This window comes from Hypanus sabinus, chromosome 3, assembly GCF_030144855.1.
Source record: "Hypanus sabinus isolate sHypSab1 chromosome 3, sHypSab1.hap1, whole genome shotgun sequence".
Taxonomy (NCBI): Eukaryota; Metazoa; Chordata; class Chondrichthyes; order Myliobatiformes; family Dasyatidae; genus Hypanus; species Hypanus sabinus.
In genome coordinates this window covers 48,256,195-48,278,133 of record NC_082708.1, presented here as the reverse complement: position 1 = coordinate 48,278,133, position 21,939 = coordinate 48,256,195, and the positions used below count along the sequence as shown (strand labels likewise).

General features: G+C 38.2%; 1 protein-coding gene and 1 long non-coding RNA gene across 4 annotated transcripts in view; one reads left to right on the top strand and one right to left on the bottom strand.

Moving 5' to 3' along the window:
- Window positions 1-5,053, bottom strand: part of LOC132391290 (uncharacterized) — a 131,259-nt gene extending 126,206 nt beyond the window's left edge. For both annotated transcript variants that reach the window (XR_009511158.1, XR_009511157.1), the window contains exon 1: window positions 4,914-5,053. This is a non-coding gene — a long non-coding RNA (uncharacterized LOC132391290). The remainder of the gene's footprint in view (window positions 1-4,913) is intronic.
- The window catches only part of LOC132391288 (probable ribonuclease ZC3H12C), a 114,994-nt gene continuing 94,782 nt past the window's right edge, over window positions 1,728-21,939 (top strand). Inside the window, exon 1 of one of the 2 annotated variants that reach the window (XM_059964255.1) lies at window positions 1,728-5,384. The gene's annotated coding sequence lies outside the window, so the exon portion shown is untranslated. The remainder of the gene's footprint in view (window positions 5,385-21,939) is intronic. The other variant, XM_059964256.1, reaches the window with a different exon arrangement.

Here is a 21,939-nt window from a genome sequence, read left to right as displayed (position 1 = left end):
GTGTACTGGTGCAAGATTTCCTAAAGGATAAGACCACAAGATAAAGGAGTAGAATTTGGCCATTTGTGCCATCGAGTCTGCTCTGCTATTTGGTCATGGCTCATTTATTTTCCCTCTAAACCCCAATCTCCTGCCTTCCCGCTGTAACCTTCGACACCCCTGCTAATCAATAACCTATCAACATCCACTTAAAATAAATTTAATGATTTGGCCTCCACAGCCATGTGTGGCAATGAACTCCACTGATTCACCACATTCTGACCAAAGAAATTCTTCCTCATCTCTATTTTAAAGGACATCCTTCTATTCTGAGGCTGTGCCCTCTGGTTATAGACCCTCCCTCCACTGGAAACATCCTCTCCAATATCCAGTCTATCTAGGCCTTTCAATATTTGGTAGGTTTTAATTAGACCCCCCCCCCCCACCTTCATTTTTTTTTAAAGTCAAGTAAATACAGGCCCAAAGCTATCAAGTGCCTCTTAAGCATTAACCATTTGATTCCCAGAGTCATTCTAGTAAACTTCCTATGGATCCTCTCCAATACCATGAAATCCTTTGTTAGATATGAGCCTAAAATTGTTCATTATACTCCATTTATGGCCTGACCCAGTAAAATCTCAGCATTACATTCTTGCTTTTATATTCTAGACCCCTCAAAATGAATGCTATCATTGTATTTGCCTTCCTTACTAATGACTTAACTTGCAAGTTAACCTTTAGAGAATCCTGCACTAGGTCTCCCAAGTCCTTTTGCACCTTCAATTTCTAAATTAGTTCAGAAACCAATTAAGGAAACCAAGCTGACTTCCATCTATTTTATTGTGTGCCTACAAGTATCTTAAAACCAAAACCTTAATAATGGACTCTAACATCTTACCAACCATTGAAGTCAGGCTAATATGCCTAGAATTTATCACCTTTCCTAACTTCATCATTGTGATTAGTGATTTCTTTATCTTAAATATATCTTCATGAAGGTCAAAAGCCAAATGTACCTTACACATGAAAATCCTTGGGTTTTGAAAAGTCACAACTTGAATGAAGGTTGGTGGAAAGAGTGCAGGAGGCATAGCAACCACAATATGCATGGATTTTAGAATGTTGTCAAAGTTATCAAATATTCAAGAACTCCTCCAGATAAGACTTAAGATCTGAAGAGAGGACTGAGAAGTCAACAACTGGAGGAAGTACTTCAAAGGCGTCTTCTTTAAAGCAAGAATTCTTGGCAGCACATAATTCACTACAATCTTGGCATTACCCCAGCCAGTAAGAGTTTCGTGAGATCATCAGTAACTGAAAAACAAAAAGGTTGCTGGAGCAGACAAAATTCCTACTGAAGAATATATTGTATAGTACTTAAACCACAAGTTAACCAGTTGATGATTCATTATGAAGCTCAAAAAATCTTGAAACAGTTGCTTCTTCAGGGGTTTATTTAATGCAGCTACATAACTCTCTGTCACTTCCCTGGAAGGAGTATTATACAGAAAAATCAATGAATGTTTGATGCCATGACACTGCATAATACTCTCAATCAATGTGTACTGTGATTTATTGTCCGGCACTTATCATGTATGTACTCATGCATAGGACTAGTCTATCTGAACTTATCAACAATACATTCCAATGTTATAAAAAGTGTCACTATTTCCAATTTCAATATATTTCAAGTATGCACTGAAAATAAAACTGACATGAACTCTTTGGAATAATTGAATAATCCGTTTATTTCCATGGTTGTATTAATGTCTTGTATGATACTGCTTTAACTTCTTGGAACAATTTACATACTGAGGCTACTTCTTCCAAGTCTTTCCCAATATTCATTCAATAAGCAAAACTTCTGGCAGCAGCTTTCATGTTGAAGATTATGTTTTGAATATAGCTCATCTCAGGTACTTCTTCCTGAGAATGCTTGAAATAGTGACTCAGCATTCCCATTTCAAACAACACCGGTATGTTTGACAATTCAAGTGCGAAATTGAAGAATATTTCATAAGTCTTCATTATAGGCATGTCTATGCTGTACCTGCATACTTGCTGAGTCACCTGACCAGTAGTGGTAGCTCTAAACTTCAGTTTGAAAATCTTGCACTCTCTACCCATAGCAGAAAATTCATGCAATGATCTGAACAGAGCATCTTGAGTTTGTAATTACATCTTAATTTGATAAATGATATTCAATTGTATATTCACCCTATGAAAGTAAATCTGCCACCAGGAAACATCCCATTAGGAATCAATGATTTTTCGTCACATGGAAGGTAATTGCTTCCTTCCCAGTGATGCTTATTTAATGAATGAGGCAAGTAATAAAGCGAACTTTCTAAATAAAATTAATAACATGGTTGATAACAGCACTAGTGCTATAACTTGAATCATCTTATGACCATAGGACATAGGAGCAGAATTAGGGCATTTGACCTATCAAGTCTGCTCCAGCAATCATGCCTGATTTATTACCCCCCCCCCCCACTAACCTCATTCTTCTACCATCAACCCATAACCTTTGACGTCTTTAGTAATCAAGAACCTATCAACCTCTGTTTTAAATATACCCAAGAAGTTGACCTCTTCAGCCATGTGTGGCAATGAATTCCACAGATTCACCACCCTCTGACCAAAGAAATTGGGTTTTAAAGCACATCCTTCCATTCTGAGACAGTGCCCTCTGATTATAGACCCACCTACTATTAGAAACATCCTCTCCACATCCACTCTATCTAGACCTTTCAATATTTGGTAGGTTTTGATGAGATCCCCCTCATTCTTCTGAATTCAAGCAAGTACATGCTCAGAGCCATCGCATGTGCCTCATACATTAACCGTTTCATTTCTGGGATCATTCTCATATCTTATTCTTTCATTAAGGCTTTTGTTCTGAGTGATCCAGCACATATTCTTTTATGTAAGATGTGCTTGCATTTATTAATTTTTCTGGTTGCACATTACTCCAATTTCTCATTCTTAAGATACAATGAAGTTAGCACCATTATTAGGTTAGACATGAAGCTGGAATTACAGTTAATCATTCCAAGAGTGAAACATTGTGATATTGTCTGGATGTTTGGTTCTCATGATAGCATTACATTTGTCTTTAACCTTTGGGCTGCTAATACTCACCTTTAAATTTAAGACACACCATTCCTGGCTGTGCTAATGCACAAGTAAACTGCTTACTTTCCACATGATGATGATGATGGAGAAACTTTAATACTTCCTCCAAAATATATGGATTATTTTCTGTAACAATCTGTGGTTGCATGGACAGATTATTTTTTAATGCCCTACACAACTGTGTGCATAGAAGGCTGGAAGTTCTTTGAGGATGATTTAATTATGTAAGGCAGTTTAGTATAGGAATTCATAATCAGAGACTCCCACCAACCAGGTCATGCTCTCTTCTCGCCACTGCCATTAGGAAGAAGATGCAGGAGTCTCAGGATTTACCTTACCAGGTTCTGGAACCGTTACTAGTCTCAGCCATCAGGTTCTTGAATTACAGGAGATAACTTCACCCATCTTCACTTGCCCCACCTCTGAACTGTTCCCACAACTTAAGGACCCACTTTCAAGGATTCCTCGTTTCATGTTCTCAATATTTAAGAATGCCTTATAGCCTGCATCAGTTAGCGGCACAGGGCTATACTGAACTAAACTAAACCGAATATACTATGGGTTTTATGCTTGATTTTCTATGTGTAGTTCACACACTTTTTGCCATTTACACAATTCGTTCTTTTTCTTTGTATGTTGGTATTCTATGTTTTCTTGAATGGGTTCCATAGTGTTCCTTTGTTTTGTAGCTGCTTGCAAGAGGATGAATCTCAGTGTTGTATTCTGCGTATATACTCTGATAATATATTTACTTTGACTTTGTATTATTTATTAGTAGTAGTAGTATTCCTTTTTTTCTTTTTTTGCATTTGCACAGTTTGTTGTCTTCCACACTGGTTATCCACTCCATTGGTGCAGTCTTTCATTGATTCGATTACAGCTACTGGATTTAGAGAATGCCCGCAAGAAAATGAGTCTTAGGGTTATATATAGTGACATATATGTACTTTGATTATGAATTTACTTTGGACTTTTGAACCTACTGTATGTATCAATTAGATGCTCTTCTAACTGTCCTAATCAATTTCCAGCTGCCAATAGGTACAGCAAGTCATTTCTTTCTGAAAAATATGAATGCTCAATAGGTCTTAAGATTAAAATAACCAAACCTATTGTATTAATTAGATGTTCTTCTAACTGTCCAAATCGATTTTCAGCTGCAGATAGGGTACAGCAAATCACTTCTTTCTGACAAATAGGTCTTGAGATTAAAATAATCAAAATGTTCTGGGAATTATAGTAAATTATTAGAATTCTCTGCTTAGAACTCAGTAAGTGAATGAATTCAAGCCAAAGAAAGATAAATACAAAAGATTCTGCAGATGCTGGAGATCTTGAGCAACACACACAAAGACTAATAATTTTTTGGATACCACGGGAATCAGGAGATGAAGAGACAGGGCCGGAGTTTGATACAGATAATATTGTTGATTGGTAGAGCAGTTTTGATTGATGTAATAGCCTGTTGCCGCTTTTTATGTTCAAATGTTTTGAGTTCCCTTTGCCATTCTCACATTTTCCATTCTTCAAGAACTTCTCATTCTCACCCAAAAGTCACTTGTCCTTATTTTATTCTGCACTAAGTATCAATCGCGTCCTTTCTAACTTTGGTGCCAATGTTCTGCTCCACACCGCAAATTCAGGTCATTCTCATTTTCATCACTGCACCCAAATCATAGTATTTATACTTCAACATATAAGTATAAATACTGGAAACATACAACTGATCGCGCATTGTATGTAAAGACAAAAATCATGCTAACGTTGGCGATGTAATCTTTGCATTGGAAACTCACTCTGACTAACGTGCTTACCAACCCGCTGAGCATTTCCAGTATTCGCTTCTCATTACGGTTTGAACTCAACCGCAGGACTGAAGAAACGTTCTACTTACGGCTCGCGGCCGTTTCAGATTTGTTCAACACATGTGAACGACGCGGTGATGAAAGGAACTGGGCCGGGCGGGCGGTCTGCACCGGCCCCACTTCGGCTGCAGGTGGCACCAGCCCCGGGCCTCGGGACGGCGGAGCAGCCCGCTCGCGAGACCGCCGCCTGACCTCGCGAGCCGCTCCGGATCAGACCGGCTGTGGCCGGCGCCGGCTGTCCTCGCTGGTGGCAGGGGGAAGATGGACGAGGAGGAAGCAAGCCCACGGGCGGTTCGCCGGAAAGCACATAGTCGGCTTCCATCTTCGGCCTGCAGCTCGAAGCCGGAGCCGTCGGCGTGAACCTGCGGGCGGCTGCTCCAATCGCCGGGCACGTTCGGTGCGGTGAGTGTGAGCGCTAGCTTGAGTGCAGCCGTCTTGCACTTACTCCGGGTCGGGCGTTGCTATGGCAAATAACAGGGGAATAGAAAGCTTTCATCACTTCTCCAGCACTTCTCCAGGCCCTTCTCCAGGAAATGGCAGAGGACTTAACTAATTTGTGCCTATCTTCATAGAGAGAAAAACAACAAACACAAATCCTGCCTGAAATAGTAATGTATCAGTGAGAACGGGAAACTGAAGGAGATTAGTATTAGCCCAAAAATAGTTCCTAAACAAGTTGATGTTGAAAGCTAATCTGCCCTCGATCCTGATGAAATATCTTCGAGATGAAACGTCAACTGTTTCTCTTTCCACAGACGCTGCCTGTTCTCTGAGTTTGTCCGGTATTTTATGTTTTCATTTCAAATTTCCCATTCTAAAGGTTTTATTTTATTTCAGAATCAAGTTTATTGTCACCGGCATGTGACGTGAAATTTGTTAACTTAAGTGTCTTGAAACAGACAAGACAGAGTCAGTTAAAAATGCTATAGACTCTGAAATTTGTTACTGTAATTTGTTACTTAAAGCAACAAGAGACACAACAGAACCACTGTTCTAAACTCTAATGGTAAAACTGAAATGTGTAGTGAAAGATGCAATAATAGAACATTTTCATGGTGTAACAATGTAAAGGATTGAGCAGGGTTAGTGCACATTTATGAAAGGAAACAACTTCTGATTAATCTGCTGGAGATCTCTGAGGAGGTAAATAGTAGAACCAGTGGATGTGGTATGCTTGAATGTTTGATAAGGTTCTGCACAAGAAGGTGGTTAACATGGTTCAACCACATAGAATTGAGTTTAATTTGAATTGAAACTTGAAAGCAAAGAATATGAATAAGTGGATTTTCTCATGACGGGGATAGGTGCTTTGGGCACAATTTAGGAATTATTTGAAGAAAATAGTAAACTTCTGTCATCTGCTTTTCTGTCAAGTTCTTCTTAAACTCAATAGCAAAGTTTCAATGCTTCTGTTTAGTTTTACAAGTAGAAGTTTTCATGTTTTGGCAAATGCTTTCTGTGGTAAATGATGCTGAGGTTGAGCCTATTCCTTCCTGTACTTTGATCTGAAAGAATGCTTAAAAATCTTAAGTGATGCATAATACCATTTTAAATTAAACTTATGATAGGTATTTTGGCTCATTTCTATGTTGATTATGTTGCCAAAAATATGTAATATATCATCTGTATTACAACTAATAGTGAGTGGGATGATGCCGATATTTGGATGCCAACATCTACATCTCTCTCATTTTGCCTCTGTTCCTGAATGAGCCAGTGTTGCTTGTATGTTTACTCCAACCATCAATGTTATTGTTCCAATTACAGCTTCAGAACATAGAAAATGAAGGGGGGAGGGTTGAGTTACCAAAAAAAAATTAGAGGGAGGAGAAAGAGAATTAAAACATCACATGATTAAGTAAATTCCCAAAACATTCTTTTAAGTATAAGGACAGGAGAGTTACCAACAAAAGAAGTAGGATCCATTGGGGAATATAGTGACAATCTGTGCATGAAATCAAAGGATGTAGGCGAGGTCTTAAAATTATTTATTCTCATCCATATTCACCAGGAAGAAGGAAACTATAATTGAGAATTTGGGGAAGTGGATCAATTGAGAAGATAACATAGCAATGGCAGGTGAAATTTAATCTTGATAGATGTGAGATGTTGTACTTGGAGAAGAAGTAAGCGAAGAAGTATTGAAGGTGGAAAGGTTTTCATTTACAAGTCCAAGGTCCTGAAGGTGGCAGCACAAGGAAATAAGATATTAAAGAAGGCTTGCAATATAATAGACCTTGTTGATAGAATCAAATGCAGTGATGAATTGGCATATAGGAGGGAGATTGAAAATCTGGTTGAATGGTGCCACAACAGCACCCCCTCTCACTTAATGTCAATAAAACCAAAGAGGTAATTATTGACTCAAGGAAGAAGAAACCAGAGGCCCATGAGCCAGTCCTCATTAGAGGATTGGAGGTGGAGAGAGTCAGTAACTTTAAATTTCTTCGCCTTATTAGAGGATATAAAGAAGGCACAACAGTGCCTCTCTTAGAAGTAGATCTTTGAGCAGATTCAACATGTCATCTAAAAGCTTTGACAGACTTCTATAGATGCAAAATGGAGAGTATCCTGACTGGTTACATCATGGCCTGGTATGAAAACACCAATGTCCAAGAAAGGTAAAACCTACAAAAATGTGGTGGATACAGTCCAGTACATCATAGGATAGGCACATTTACATTGAGCACTGCCACAAGTAGGAAGCATCCACCATCAATGACCCCCACCATCCAGGCCATGCTCTCTTCTCACAGCTGCCAAAGCAAAGGAGATTGAGGAGCCCTGGGTCCAGTCCTACACCACCAGTTGAGGAACAGTTATTACCATCCAATCATTGTGGATCTGAAACAATCTGTATAACTTTCACTCACCTCAACTCTGAACTAATTCCACAACCTGTGGACTCACTTTCAAGGTGAGGTCATTGTGTGAGTGGGCCAGTGTTAGAGTAGGCAGTTCAGGCTTTGGGTCATAGAGGCATCAGTGAGGAGAGGCAAAGGCTCTCTGTAGGAGATTTTTTTTGTCATAACAGAGCAGTGGGGATGCTAGGGAAATACTGGAATGCTTGTTGTAGGATGTGGGAAGGCAGGGAGCTGCAACAAATTGAAGCTGAAGTTGGATGAACTCCAGATCATTCGGAAAGCTGAGGGGTTGATTGACAGGACATACAGGAAGGTAGTTATGTGCAGGGCACCAGTAATTGGTAACCATCAGGAGGGTAAAAGGGAATAGTTAGCCCTTGTGGCCATTCCTCTCAGTAACAGGTATTCCACTTTGGATACTGTTGGGGAGGATGACCCAGCAGAGAAAAGCCACAGCAGTCAGGTCTCTGGCACCGAGTCAGTCTCTGTGGATCAGAAGGGAAGGGGGGAGAAGAAGCAAGCTTTAGTGATAAGGGATTCATGGGCTAGGGAAACAGGAGAGACTGAGATTTCTCCTGGTGCCAGGGTTTGGACATCTCGGATCGTGTTCACATCATTCATCATTCTTTTTTTTTTGTAATTTTTTTTATTGAAGTTCATCATCAAACAAACATTTCCATAAGAAGTATTTCAGACATTGTACATAGATATCATATAATCATTTAAATCTCCACATAGTATTTATCTGAAGTATACACTTATAGAAAAGAGTGGAGAGAAAAAACAAGCAAAAGGAAAAAAACTATAACTAGGGAGTGAACTTTTTTTTGCAACATATTCATTGTTTTGTGAGAATAAAATAAAGCCTATGAGGCATTATTTAGTTAAACCATTTTCCCAGTATGAATCAAATTGTTCCAGCTTATGATTAACAGATGTTGTTATCTTCTCCATTTTGCAAATGTCCATTGTAATTTGCATCCATGCATTTAAAGTTGGGCTCTCCTGTGATAACCATTTCCTAGTAAGAGTCTTTTTACCAGCCATCAACAGTATATTATTAAATATTTATCTCTTTTCAACCATTCTTGAGGGATATATCCAAAATATATGGTCTTACTCTCTAAAGGTATTTCACATTTAAAGATGTCTTGTAGGGCATTGTGTATCCCCTTCCAATAGTCTTTGATAACAGGGCAGTCCCAAAAAATATGATAATGATTTGCATTTTGATTTCCACAATTTCTCCAGCAAACAGGGAGGTTACTATCATAATGGGATTTCTGGGAGGGTGTAATAAAATATCTTATCAAGTTTTTCCATCCAAACTCCCTCCATTTCTGTGAACTGGCACACTTCCATTGGTACCTCCATATTATTGTCCATTCTTTGTCAGATATAATTATTCCTCCTTCCTTCCCCCATTTTGTTTTAATGTATGAAGTCGAATGTGTTTTAAGATTTGACAACCCCTTATACATGCTTGAAATGATTCTACTACCATTATCTGAATTATATGCTTTTCTAAATAGGTCTATCAAGCATGTACTTGCCTTGGTTACATTTTTAAGCGTCTTATTAACATATTGTCGCATCTGTAAATATTGATACAGATCTTGTTTTTCTAATAAGCGTTACTCTTTAAGCATTTCAAAACTGAACAGTGTTCCTTCTTTCATTAGTTTGCAAAGAACTGTTATTCATTTAGCTGTCTAGTCCTTAAATTTAGCATCCGAATTATTTGGTGTAAAATCTGAGTCATATGTACATCATTTAAGAACTGCAATATCTCCCTCTAGATTATACTCTTTTATAGCAGTTTTCCATATTTTAAGAGTCAATTTCACCCATGGGTTATCAATTGTATTTATATACCTTTGCAGGTTGTTATCAGCCAAAATTGCTTGTATGGGGATGGGAAGTACCCGCTCCTCAATGTTTTTCCATTGAGCATCATATGATGGGTTGCACCAATATATCATAGCTCTCAACTGTGCTGCAAAATAATAATCTCTAAGAGAAGGTAGGCCCCATCCCCCCTTTTCCTTTGCTAATTGCAAAGTTTTGAGATGAACTCTAGGCCTTTTACCCTGCCAAATATACCTTGATAATATCTTGTTCCATTCATTGAATTGATTTTGATTAATCTCTATTGGTAGGGTCTGAAAGAGATATAACAGCCTGGGCAGTATATTCATTTTAATAGACTCAATCCTTGAACTGAGACTGAAAAAAGGAATCAGGTTCCACCTTGCCATATCTTCTTTAATTTTTTTATATAAAGGCTGATAATTACATTCTGATAATTTTGCCAAATCTTTTGCGTAATGATGCCCAAATATTTGAAAGACTCTGTTTGCCATGCCCAGGGATATCTACTTTCAATTTCTCTTGGTGGGGCTATAGTAATATGAAAGTAATTGGGTTTTATCTATGTTGATCTTGTATCCTGATAATTGACCATATTGTTCAAAGGATAGCATCAATTTAGGTAAAGCGTATGTTGGTTGCCCTAGATAGATCAAAATGTCATCTGCGTAACAAGCCAATTTATGCTCTGTCCCTTTAACAGTAATTCCCCTGATATCTTAATTTTGTCTGATGTATTGAGCTAATGGTTCCAAGTATAATGTGAAGAGTAGCGGTGACCATGCACAACCCTGTCTCATGCCCCTTTCTAGGGTAAGACTATTTGATAAAAATCCATTGATTTTAATCCTAGCAATGGGGTTGTCATATAGTGTCTGTATAGTTTTAATAATTGTGTCTTGGAAACCAAATCTATGTAAAAACTCTGTAAAGAAAATTCCAATTAACTGAATCAAATTCCTTTTCAGCGCCCACGCTTATCACTGTTGCTTCGATTTTATTTTTTTTGTATATGATTCATAATGTGAAGTGTCCTTCGTATATTGTCGTGTTTGGCGTTGTCGTATAAAACCTGTCTGATCGTTACGTATCAGTATGGGTAGAAACTCCTCTATTCGTTTGGCCATGATGGAGGTAAATAATCTATAATCTACATTAAGAACGGATATTGGTCTAAATGACCCACATTCCATTTTATCCTTGCCTTCTTTCAGTATAGCTGAGATTATCACTTCCTTCCAACTGGGTGGCATTTGTGCCTTTTTTAGAACCCATTTCAGTGTGAGGAGTAAAACAGGAATTAACTCATTTTTAAATTCTTTGTACCACTCTGCCGTATACCCATCTGATTCTGGTGACTTGCTTAATTTAAGCCTACTAATTGCAGCTTTTAGTTCAACTTCAGTTATGCCAGCAGTCATCATTCTATTTTGTTCTTCGTTTAAAGTGGGTAACTAGAGAATTCAAGAAGGTGTCAGTTTGGGTTATGCTTCCCCCTTGAACTTTGGAATATAGAGTTTTGTAAAACACTTCAAATGCTTCTTGAATTTCACTTAGCTTATTTTTTATCATTTTCGTTCTTGGGTCCCTAATTCTATGAATTGTATTTTCTGCTGTCTTTTGTTTTCAGTTTCCACGCCAGTATTTTCATAGACTTTGATCCACTTTCATAATGTCTCTGTTTCAGAAACATTAAATTTTTCCTGATTTCTTGCATAGCCAAACTGTTAATTTCATTCCTCTTTTTTAAAATTTCCCCTAATGTATCCTGTGCCAAATTCAATTTGTGTTTATCCTCTAGTTCCTTCAGCCTATTTTGTAATTCCTCTAATGTCTTATTCCTTATTTTTTTCCTATATGAAGATATCGCTTTAAATTTCCCTCTTAAGACAGCCTTCAGAGTATCCCATAAAATGGGAGGTGAAACATTACACTATTATTACTATTACAACATTATCATTAAATTCTAAGTAGAGACCAATTTCTTTTTTAATTTGTTCCTTAAAGTACGGATCATTGAGTCGGCTTGAATTTAGTTTCCAAATTATATTCTTTGGTTGTAGGTCAAAATCAACAGATAAATATATAGGTGCATGGTCACTTACATCTATTGTCCCAATTCCACAGGTGTTTATTTTGTCTTTGTCTTTTCCAAATGTTATGAAATAGTCTATTCTTGTATATACAGAATGTGGAACAGAATAATGAGTGTAATCCCTTCTTTTGGGGAGAAGGTCCCCCCGTATATCAATTAAACCAATGTCCTCAAAAAGTGTATTAACTTTCTTTCTTTTTAAATCTTTTTATTAGTTTTAAACAAACATAAATGAAACATGAATGCAAAGTGTTTGAGAGTACATAATTAATAGTTTAAATAGACATTCAGATATATAATAATAAAAATATATAACCTGTCAAACTCAGAACATTAATGAACAAAGAAGTAAAAAGAAAAAAAAGAAAGACCCCAAAAAAAAGAGAGAAAAAAAAACAAAAAAAACACTAACCAACATGGGCCATTGAATAATATTAAGTACATACACAGTAGTGCCAATAACTCCGAACCTCCATCCAAGTAATTAAGGATAATATAAGTAAGGTTTAGGAAAAGACAATTCAACTCATATGAAAATGTTGAATAAATGGTCTCCAAGTTTCTTCAAATTTAACTGAAGGATCGAAAACCACACTTCTAATTTTTTCTGAACTCAAACAAGAAATAGTTTGAGAAAACCACTGAACTACAGTTGGAGGATTAATTTCTTTCCAATTCAATAAAATAGATCTTCTAGCCATTAATGTAACAAATGCAATCATTCATTGAGATGAAGCGGATAAACAGTTATTATCCATCATTGGTAAACCGAAAATTGCAGTAAGAGGATGCGGTTGGCAATTAATATTTAAAACTCTTGAAATAATACTGTAAATATCTTTCCAATAATTTTGTAAACAAGGACAAGACCAGAACAGATGAATCAATGAAGCAACATCAGAATGACATCTATCGCAGGTTGAATTAAGATGAGAATAAAATCGAGCCAGTTTATCCTTAGACATACGAGCTCTATGTACAACCTTAAATTGTATTAGGGCATGTTTAGCACAAATAGAGGATGAATTTACCAATAATAAAATTTTATCCCATTGCTCAGTAGATATAGGACAATGCAACTCTTCTTGCCATTCCTTCTTAATTTTTTCTGATACATCTGACTGTAAATTCATGATCATCTTATAAATGATGGCTACTAAACCCTTTTGATAAGGATTAATTTTTTGGTTTGAATGAATTTATTTTATCATGTCTATAATATCTAATTATTTTTTTCGGTCTTCATCTATGGATCAAGCTTTTCTTTTATGGAAAACAAAAGGTATAACATGTTTTCGTGATCTGTTTCTGGATGATAATATTATGTCCTTTGAACAGCTATCTAATAAATATAATTTACCTAAAACCCATTTTTTTAGATATTTGCAAGTTAGAAATTTTTTTTTATAATGAGTTACAGTCTTTTTCGAAAGAATGTCCATTGGACATTACAGAAAGAATTTTAGCCCTTAATCCTTATCAAAAGTGTATTAACTTTCTAATGTAAGGATTTTGTTTCATGGGTTTTTCTGTCGGAAGAGTCTAAATTTGGTTGTAATTGTAAATTTAAGTCTCCCCCACATATCAGGAGAACTTCTGTTTCCGCTACCATAATATCAGTAATTTTCTGAAAGAAACCAATATCGCTTCCTGGGGGTGCGTATATATTCAATAGAGTAACTGAATTTCCATCTATATTCCCCCTTTCCAGAATATATCTGCTCTTTTTATCTCCCATTTTGAATACTTTTTCAAAATTTAGCTTACTTGAGATAAGAATAGCAACTCCTCTTCTATGTCCTGATTTATATGAGGAGAAAAACAAATAAGTGAAGCCCATTCTCTGTAGTTTTCCATGCTCATTATCACTTAAATGAGTTTCCTGTAAATATACTACATGGGCTTGTTTTTTTTTCATTTTGGATAAAATTCTATTACGTTTGATTGGATTTAATAGCCCATTGACATTAAAAGAAATTAATTTTACTTTGTCTTTAGCCATCTGTACTTATCTGTCAATGTATCATTGAAATTAGCAGAATAAAACTTAATCGATCTACTCCCTGAACAAATAAGAACCAAGAAATGCAAATAATAACAAAAATGACAACGTATGTGTGATTCCAAGGCTGAGGTCTCTGGTAAATGAGGCGTTGAGCTAGAGGAAATGTCTAGCTGTGGGGGATAACCCCTCCTACTTGTGAGTTGAGGGCTCCCATTGCAGTATTCATAAAAGTCAGTAAACAAATCCATTACACAGAAAAGATTTCCCTGTGTACTCTCTCGCTCTCTCTCTGTATACACACACACACACACACACACACACACACACACACACATTACATACATTACATACATTTATATATGTTCCTATTTTGGTGTGGAAAAAGGAGTATGTGAGTGAATAAAGAATAACAACTAAGTAATATAAAATCCACACTATAATAAGTATTTCTCGAGATAGGTATATCACCGTCTACTTTTGCTTCCATTTAGCTTCTCAACATTTTTAAAGTTAGCCAAACCTTACGGCTCTTCTGGAGGAGGTGAGAGCTGTCTTTGGAAAACTTCCAGTCTCTTCCTGATATACTTCTCTCGGTCTTCTCCTGTCTCCTGCCTTCTCGATTCTCGCACTGTTTCCCAAGCGGAGCGGGATAATTCCTCTACCAGGCTTTCCCTCAGTTTGATCACGCTGATGGGCAACCCTCTGGCCTTCATGTCTGTAGTCGCCTCTTCCACTGTCTGGTACAACCGTATCCCATCTTCATAAAACACTTGGTTTAGCAGGGTATGGAGTTTGAAATCCAATCTTTCCTTGTTTTAATATTCGCTTTACTTCAGAGTATTCTTTACGTTTCTGCAGGACCATGGGGGGGGGGGGGGGGGTAATCTTGGTCGATATATTTATATATTTATCGTCTAAAAACACCCTCTTCTTACCCCAAGCCCTTTGTAGAATCTCCACCTTGGTACTGCATCGAAGGAATTTATTTATTATTGAGCGTGGCGTATCTGCTCTGCCTCAGGTAGACTTCGGGACAAGCGTACAATGTGCTCTCTCGATTTCCAGCTCCGGAGTTGAGGGAAGCTCCAGCGCGTCCTGCAGCAACTTTCCGACAAACACCGTCATAGACAAGCCCTCCACTCCTTCGGGAACATTGTATATTCTGATATTTTTCTGCCGTGATCTTCCCTCCAGGTCAAGTAGTTTACCTTCTTGTTGATTTAATATTTTTATCGTCTTATTTAGTATCCATTCCACGTTTTGAACGCGATCTTCCACCTTCTCAATTCGAGTCTCTGCCACCACTATTTTTTGATTGACGTTGGCGAGCTCTGACTTAATATCATGTTGCTGCTGTTTTATATCTTTCTGGAACTCTCTTATCTCTTTCAAAATTTCAATCATATTTGCCGCTTCGCCTGAATGAGGCCCAGCGTCCACCTCGCTAGCACGCGGTCAGGCAGGAGAGCCGCTCGCTGCACTCCTCTCGGCCGCAGGCTCCGCAGTGTTGCTTTTTTATTTCCATTCTTTCTCCTCTTATTAGTTCAAATACTTTTGAAAAATACTATATTTGATGGGTTAACAAGGCTTAATACGTGTTTTTCCAGAGGAGCTAGTGACTTAAGCTAGAGTTGGATAAACTAGAGTTGCAAGGGAATAGGAACCAGAGCATCAGAGCAGTTAGTGGAGTAGTTATGGAAAAGATGTTGTTAAACCTACATACAAAGACAGAGGAATCTAAAGATTCAGCATAGTGGGAGTGATTTTCTGTGTTATGTACATTTCATTGCAGGAGTTTTGTAGGAAAGGTGGATGAGCTTAGAGCATGGATCAGCACAAGGACTTATGACATTGTAACCATTAGTGAGACTTGGTTGCAGGAGACACAGGACTGACAAATCAATGTTTTATGTAATAGAATGGGAGGGATTAAAGGGTAAGGGGTAGCATTACTAGTCAGGGGAACTGTCTTGGTAGTGCTCAGACAGGACAGACTGGAAAACTGTTCTACTAAGGCTTTGTGGGTGGAACTGGAGAATAAGAAAGGGATGACTGCCAAACAGTCCATGGGATTTAAAGAAATAAATCTGTCAAGAGATTGCAGACTGTTGCAAGAAACACAAGGTTTTGATGATAGGTGATTTTAACTTTCCACACTGACAAATGTGGACTGACTGGGATTCCTATACTATAAAAGGGCTGGATGGGATGGACTTTGTCAAATGTATTCAGGAAACTTTCTTTAATCAATGCATAGATGTACCAACTAGAGAGAGAGAGAGTGTGGTACTAAATTTCCTATTAGGAAATGAGACACAAGTTTGAAAAAGGGGACACTTTGCATTTAGTGATTGTAATTATCAAGATAGTTACAGAGGATCGGTCTGGTCCTCGGGTTGAGATCTAAATTAGATGGCCAATTTTGATGGTATCAGAAATTATCTGGCAAGTGTGAATTGGGGCAAATTGTTTTCTGGGAAAAGTGTAGATGGTAAGTGGGAGGCCTTCAAAAGTATGAATTTGAGAGAACATAATTTGCATGTTCTTCTGAGAACAAAAGGCAAGGACGATAGGTTTAGGGAACTTTGGTTTTTGAGAAATATTGAGGCCCTGTTTAAGGAAAGGAGGTGCAAGGAAGTATAGGCAGGAAGGAGCAAATGAGGCACTTGAGTAAAAGAAATGCACGAGAACACTTAAGGAAATCAGGAGGGCTGAAAGAAGGCATGAAGTTGCTCTAGTAAACAAGGTGAAGGAGAATCTCAAGAGCTTCTACAGATATATTAAGAGCAAAAGGATAGCAAAGGACAAAATTGGTCCACTGGAAGATCACAGTGGTCATCTATGCATGGAGCTGAAAGAGACTAAGGCAAGAGTCGGCAACCCGCGGCTCCAGAGCCGCATGCGACTCTTTGATCTCTGTGCTGTGGCTCCCCGTAGTTTGTTAGTTTTTGAAATGTAATTCGAAATTTGAAGATTATGGTGATCTTGTACAATCTAAAAACGTTGTGGAGACCCCATTTCCTGGCACATCCGAACCGGCTCACAACTAGCCACCGTTCCGGCTAAGGGAGATAGCCTACGGGGGTTTGTGAGTACGTGTCTTTTGGAGCATCCGCGCCCACGGGGACGGGTTGAGGGAGGCTTTAAATCAAGGCTGTTTAGTTCAAATAAAGTTACCTTTGACTGCAGTGTCTTTATTTTAGCGCTGCGTGTAGCGCTACACAGCTACGTGTTTTTTATCACTGTTAATATACATCACCACTGCCAATGCCTGACACCCGCCAGTGCGCGCTTTCTTTTAATTCTTCGATCCAAGGTAGGCTACCTATGGAGTAACCTTCAACCCAATGTCTTTTTTTTCGGAGTTCAAAATGTTTTTGTTGCATGTAGAAATGTAATTTAGTTTTCTCTGCAGGAGTTCATCAATTTCATAAATGCAACACATTATAGTTTGTTTATACATAGCATAAAGGCAAAAAAAAACGTTGTATGCAGTGTTATTTCATTTTAAATGTCAAACGGGTTTTGTTGCTCCCAGTGTTTTCTTTTCTGTGGGAAATGGGTCCATATTGGCTCTTTCAGTGGTAAACGTTGCCAACCCCTGGACTAGGGAGATCTTAAATGGATTTTTTTGCATTTGTATTTACTTGGGAGACAGACAAAATCTATAGATGTGAGGCAAAGCAGCAGTGAAGTCATAGGACATATACAGTTTACAGAGAAGGAGGTGTTTGCTGGCTTGAGGAAAATTAGAGTGGATAAATCCTCAGGGCCTGACAAGATGTTCCCTCAGACCCTGTGGGAGGCTAGTGCAGAAATTGCAGGGGGCTAGCAGAGATATTTAAAACATCCTTAGCCACGAATGAGATGCCAGGGGATTGGAGGATATCTAATGTTCTGCTGTTTAAGAGAAGGTCTAAGAATAAGCTAGGAAATTGTAGGCCAGTGAGCCTGACATCAGTAGGGGGTAAGGTATGGTAAGGGACTGGATATATAAGTATTTGGTTAGACAGGGACTGATTAGGGATAGTCAACATGGCTTTGTGCCTGCTGGGTCATGCCTAACCAATTTATAGAGTTTTTAGAGGAAATTGGCAGGAAAGTTGATGACAGCAAGGCAGAGGATGGTGTCTACATGGACTTTGACAAGGTCCCATATGGGAGATTGGTCAAGAGGGTTCAGTCACTTGGCATTCAAGATAATGTTGTAAATTGGATTAGACTTTGGCTTTGTGGGAGAAGTCAGAGTAGTGGTAGATGGTTGCTTCTCTGACTGGAGGCCTGTGACTAGTGGTGTGCCGCATCCGTTGTTGTTTGTCACTATTTCAATGATCTAGATAGTAATGAAATAAACTGGATCAGAAAATTTGCAAATGCCACCAAGATTGGGGATGTAGTGTATGGCGAAGAAGGCTATCAAAGCTTGCAGCAGAATCTGGACCAGCAAGAAGAGTGGGCTGAAAAATGGCAAATGCAATTCAATGCAGACAAGTGTGAGGTGTTGCACTTTAGGAGGACAAACCAGGATTTGCTTGGTGAGCAGTATGGCAAGGAGAGGAGTGTGGCAGAATAGAAGGATCTGGGCATAACAGATCCATAATTCCTTGAAAGTGTCAACACAGGTAGATAGGGATATAAAGAGAACTTCTGGAACATTGGCCTTCATAAAGTAAAGTCTTAAGTATAGGAGTTGGGATGTTATGTTGAAATTGTGTTAGAAATTGGTGAGGCCTAATTTGGAGAACTGTGTGCAGTTTTGGTCACCTACCTACAGGAAAGATGTTAATACAATTGAAAGAGTGCAAAGAACATTTAAAGGATGTTGCCAGGATTGAGGACCTGAGTTACAGGGAAAGGTTAAATAAGCTTTTTCCTTTGATGTTGGGTGACACTAGAACTAGAGGTCATAGGTGAGAAATGAAATATTTAAAGGGAACATGAAGGGGAACTTCTTCACTAATAGGGTAGTAAGTGTGAAATGAGCTGCCAGAGGAAGTAGTGGATGTGGGTTTGATTTCAACATTTAAGAGAGATTTGGATAGGTACGTGAATGGGAGGGATATGGTCCAGGTACAGGTTAATTAATAGTTTGGCATGGACTAGATGGCCCGAAGGGCCTGCTTCTGTAGTGTCTGATAGCATCTATAACTGATTCTACAATTCATTCTCAGTTTGTTTGTTTATCTATTTACTTAATATTTTTCATATTTGCACAGATTGTGTTGTTTTGTACATTGGTTGTCATTCTTTGTGTGTAGTTTTTCATTAATCCTTTTTCTTTGTTCCACTGTGAATGCCTGCAAGAAAATGAATCTCAGAGTAGTATATGGGGACATTTCCATACTTTAATAATAAATTTACTTTTGAACTTTTAACTTAAGACATCATTTGCCAGTGCATAGAATGTAGGAACATAAAGATTATTTATAACCTTAAACATAGCTAGAGTACTGGTTATAGCACTTTGTAGAATGCCAGTGCTTTGGATAGGTTGCAGAAAAAAATTCAGGAGGATTTTCCTTGGGATAGAGCATTTCAGTCATGAAGAGACAGTATATAGGCAAGGCTTGTTTTCCTAAGAGCAGAAGACTGTGAGGGGGATTCCTGATTATGTACAGGCAGGCCTGAGGAGTGTCCATAAGACATTTTCAATCCTGTAAGTTAGAAGCAAATTTTTTCAATGAAGGTTGATTAACAGGGGCATTTATTTATTGTCTTTCCCTGTGAAGGTAAATGGTACAGAATGAAAATGACCTACATCAAGTGGCTAGTTTCAATGATCGATGGATGTTACATTGTTTGATAAATATTTTATGAGTGTCATTCAATGCCTTCTCTTAAGTGATCTGATGTGAACCGGCTCTTGCGTTCTTAATAAGCATTGGAGTCTGATTATTGTGAGGTTGCTTGTAAATAGTTTTTGAAGACTGGTTGTCTTTTTGAATTAACTAGCTGCTATCCTCATTCCATAATTTGTGAAGACATTACATTTCTGTAATTAACTTCCCTAATGAAAGTTAATAGAAATTTATGAAACATTTTTTGTAGTCAAATTTAGAGTCAGGACTTCAGTAGCCTGCAGAGACTCTGCACAAAATTAAGAGGGACCTAGTTAAAGGTGGAATGAAACGTTTCCCCATAGCACAGGTGCTAAAACTGAGGATGTGAGTTAACAATAAGGAGCCAAAGGTTTAGATGGGATATGTGGAACAATGTTTTTCACCCAGGTATTTGAAATCTAGAACACATTGGAATGTGGAGGCTAATGGAGGCAGAAACTTGCATAGTAAAATGGACAAGATAGATGGGGTGTAAAGGAAGGTTCATTTGGACATTGAGTATAAAAGTTGGTAGGTCATGTTGAAACTTTATAAAACTTTGGTTAGGTCAGATTTGGAGTATTGCATGCAATTCTGGCCATTGTATGGCAGTAAGAATGTGGAGGCTTTGGAGAGGGTGCAGAAGGTTCAGCAAATTGCCTGGATTGTAGAGTATATCTAGAAGGAGAAGATGGACGTTTGAATTGTTTTCTCTGGAGTTTCATAGGCTGAGAATAGAAGTATTTAAAATTATAAGAGGAATGAATGGAGTAAATTGTAAGAGTTATTTTTTCCAAGGTGGAAATGTCAAATGCTAGAGGGCATAGGTTTAAGGTGAGAGCCAGGAAAGCAGATACAATAGTGACATTTAAGATTCAAGGTATATTTATTATCAAAGAATGTATAAATATACAATCTTGAGATCTGTTTGCTTATAAGCAGCCACAAAGCAAGATACCCAAGAAAACCCAATTTAAAAATAAAGACCAACACCCAACCCACAGAGGGGGTAGAAAACACAAATCTTGCAAACAATAGAAGCAAGCAACAACAACAGCATTCCGAACCAAAGCAACTCCTTGGATCCAAATCCCCGAAGTAGGCTCAAAACCTCTGTGTCAATTCATCATTTTAGTGGGGCACATTTTCACAAAGCTTGCAGACTCAAAATACATCAGACGGGGCAGTCTCATTGCCTCAGCGTCACAGAGAGAGAAGTGAACATTGCAGGAGAGCGAGCAAAATTGGCCCGATTCTCGACACCTTGCTTTTCCAATCTATCTGACCTGTGTATAAATTATCCAAACAATGGATCATACCTCACATGAGGACCCAGGCTCCACAGTGACAAGTCACTCCAGGCCTAGAGCACACAGCCTGGCAGTTTGCTTCAGGCCTAGATTTCGTTGCTGAAGAAACTGTTCTCAGCCTCTCTAAATTTGCTTGCACCCAGGTTAGCTGGACAGGCATTGAAACTCCTCTGCCTTGACTTCTCTCTGAATCGCTCTCTCCTACTCCATCTGTGTCGGTTTTGCAGCACGCCAGCAAGGCTCATCTCTCGAATTTGCTTCACCTTCACTCACCTCTTTCTTGTTTGTGGTGATAGTTTACTACAATTTACTTCAAAAATATGTTATTTGCAATGTTGTTAGTCAAATTTCTTGCCTTTTAAATTACTGGTAAGCTGTTGCATGCCTTCAGTAGCGCCATCTTGAACTGGAAGAGGCACATGGACCAGCAAGGAATGGAAGAAAAAAGACCATGCATGTTTGGGGAGATGGAATTAGTTTAGTTTAACATCATGATGAACATCATGGCCTAAAGAGCCTATTGATACACTGTATTCTTCTATGTAAGCACCAGAATGAGCCCTTGAATCACTAAGACATAGATTTATCAAATTAGTACTTGATGATTAGCATGGACATGATGGCTCAAAAGGACTTACTGTACAAAGTGCTTAGTTATATTAAAGTTGTTAGGAATTATTCCTTTTCTAAATGAATGATGTCCTGCTTCTACTTCTGATCTGAGCTGGGATCCATGGAATGTGGCATAAGATATGGTCGACAGGACAGGTGTATGAGTAACTTGGGAAGAGCTGTGTTTTTGTTTAGCTTTCAAGTTCACTTGAAAGAGATGGGAAGCTTTTGTTCTCTTCCTGGATGATTCTCCTTGCAGTTGTGGGACAGGGATTCTGGTGGAAAGTCTCTTGAAAAGACTAGTTTGATGAGAACTGTTAGGGGGGTGGAAAGTTAACTAATCATGAGAACAAGATTTTCTTGTGTTGTAACCTCTATTATAG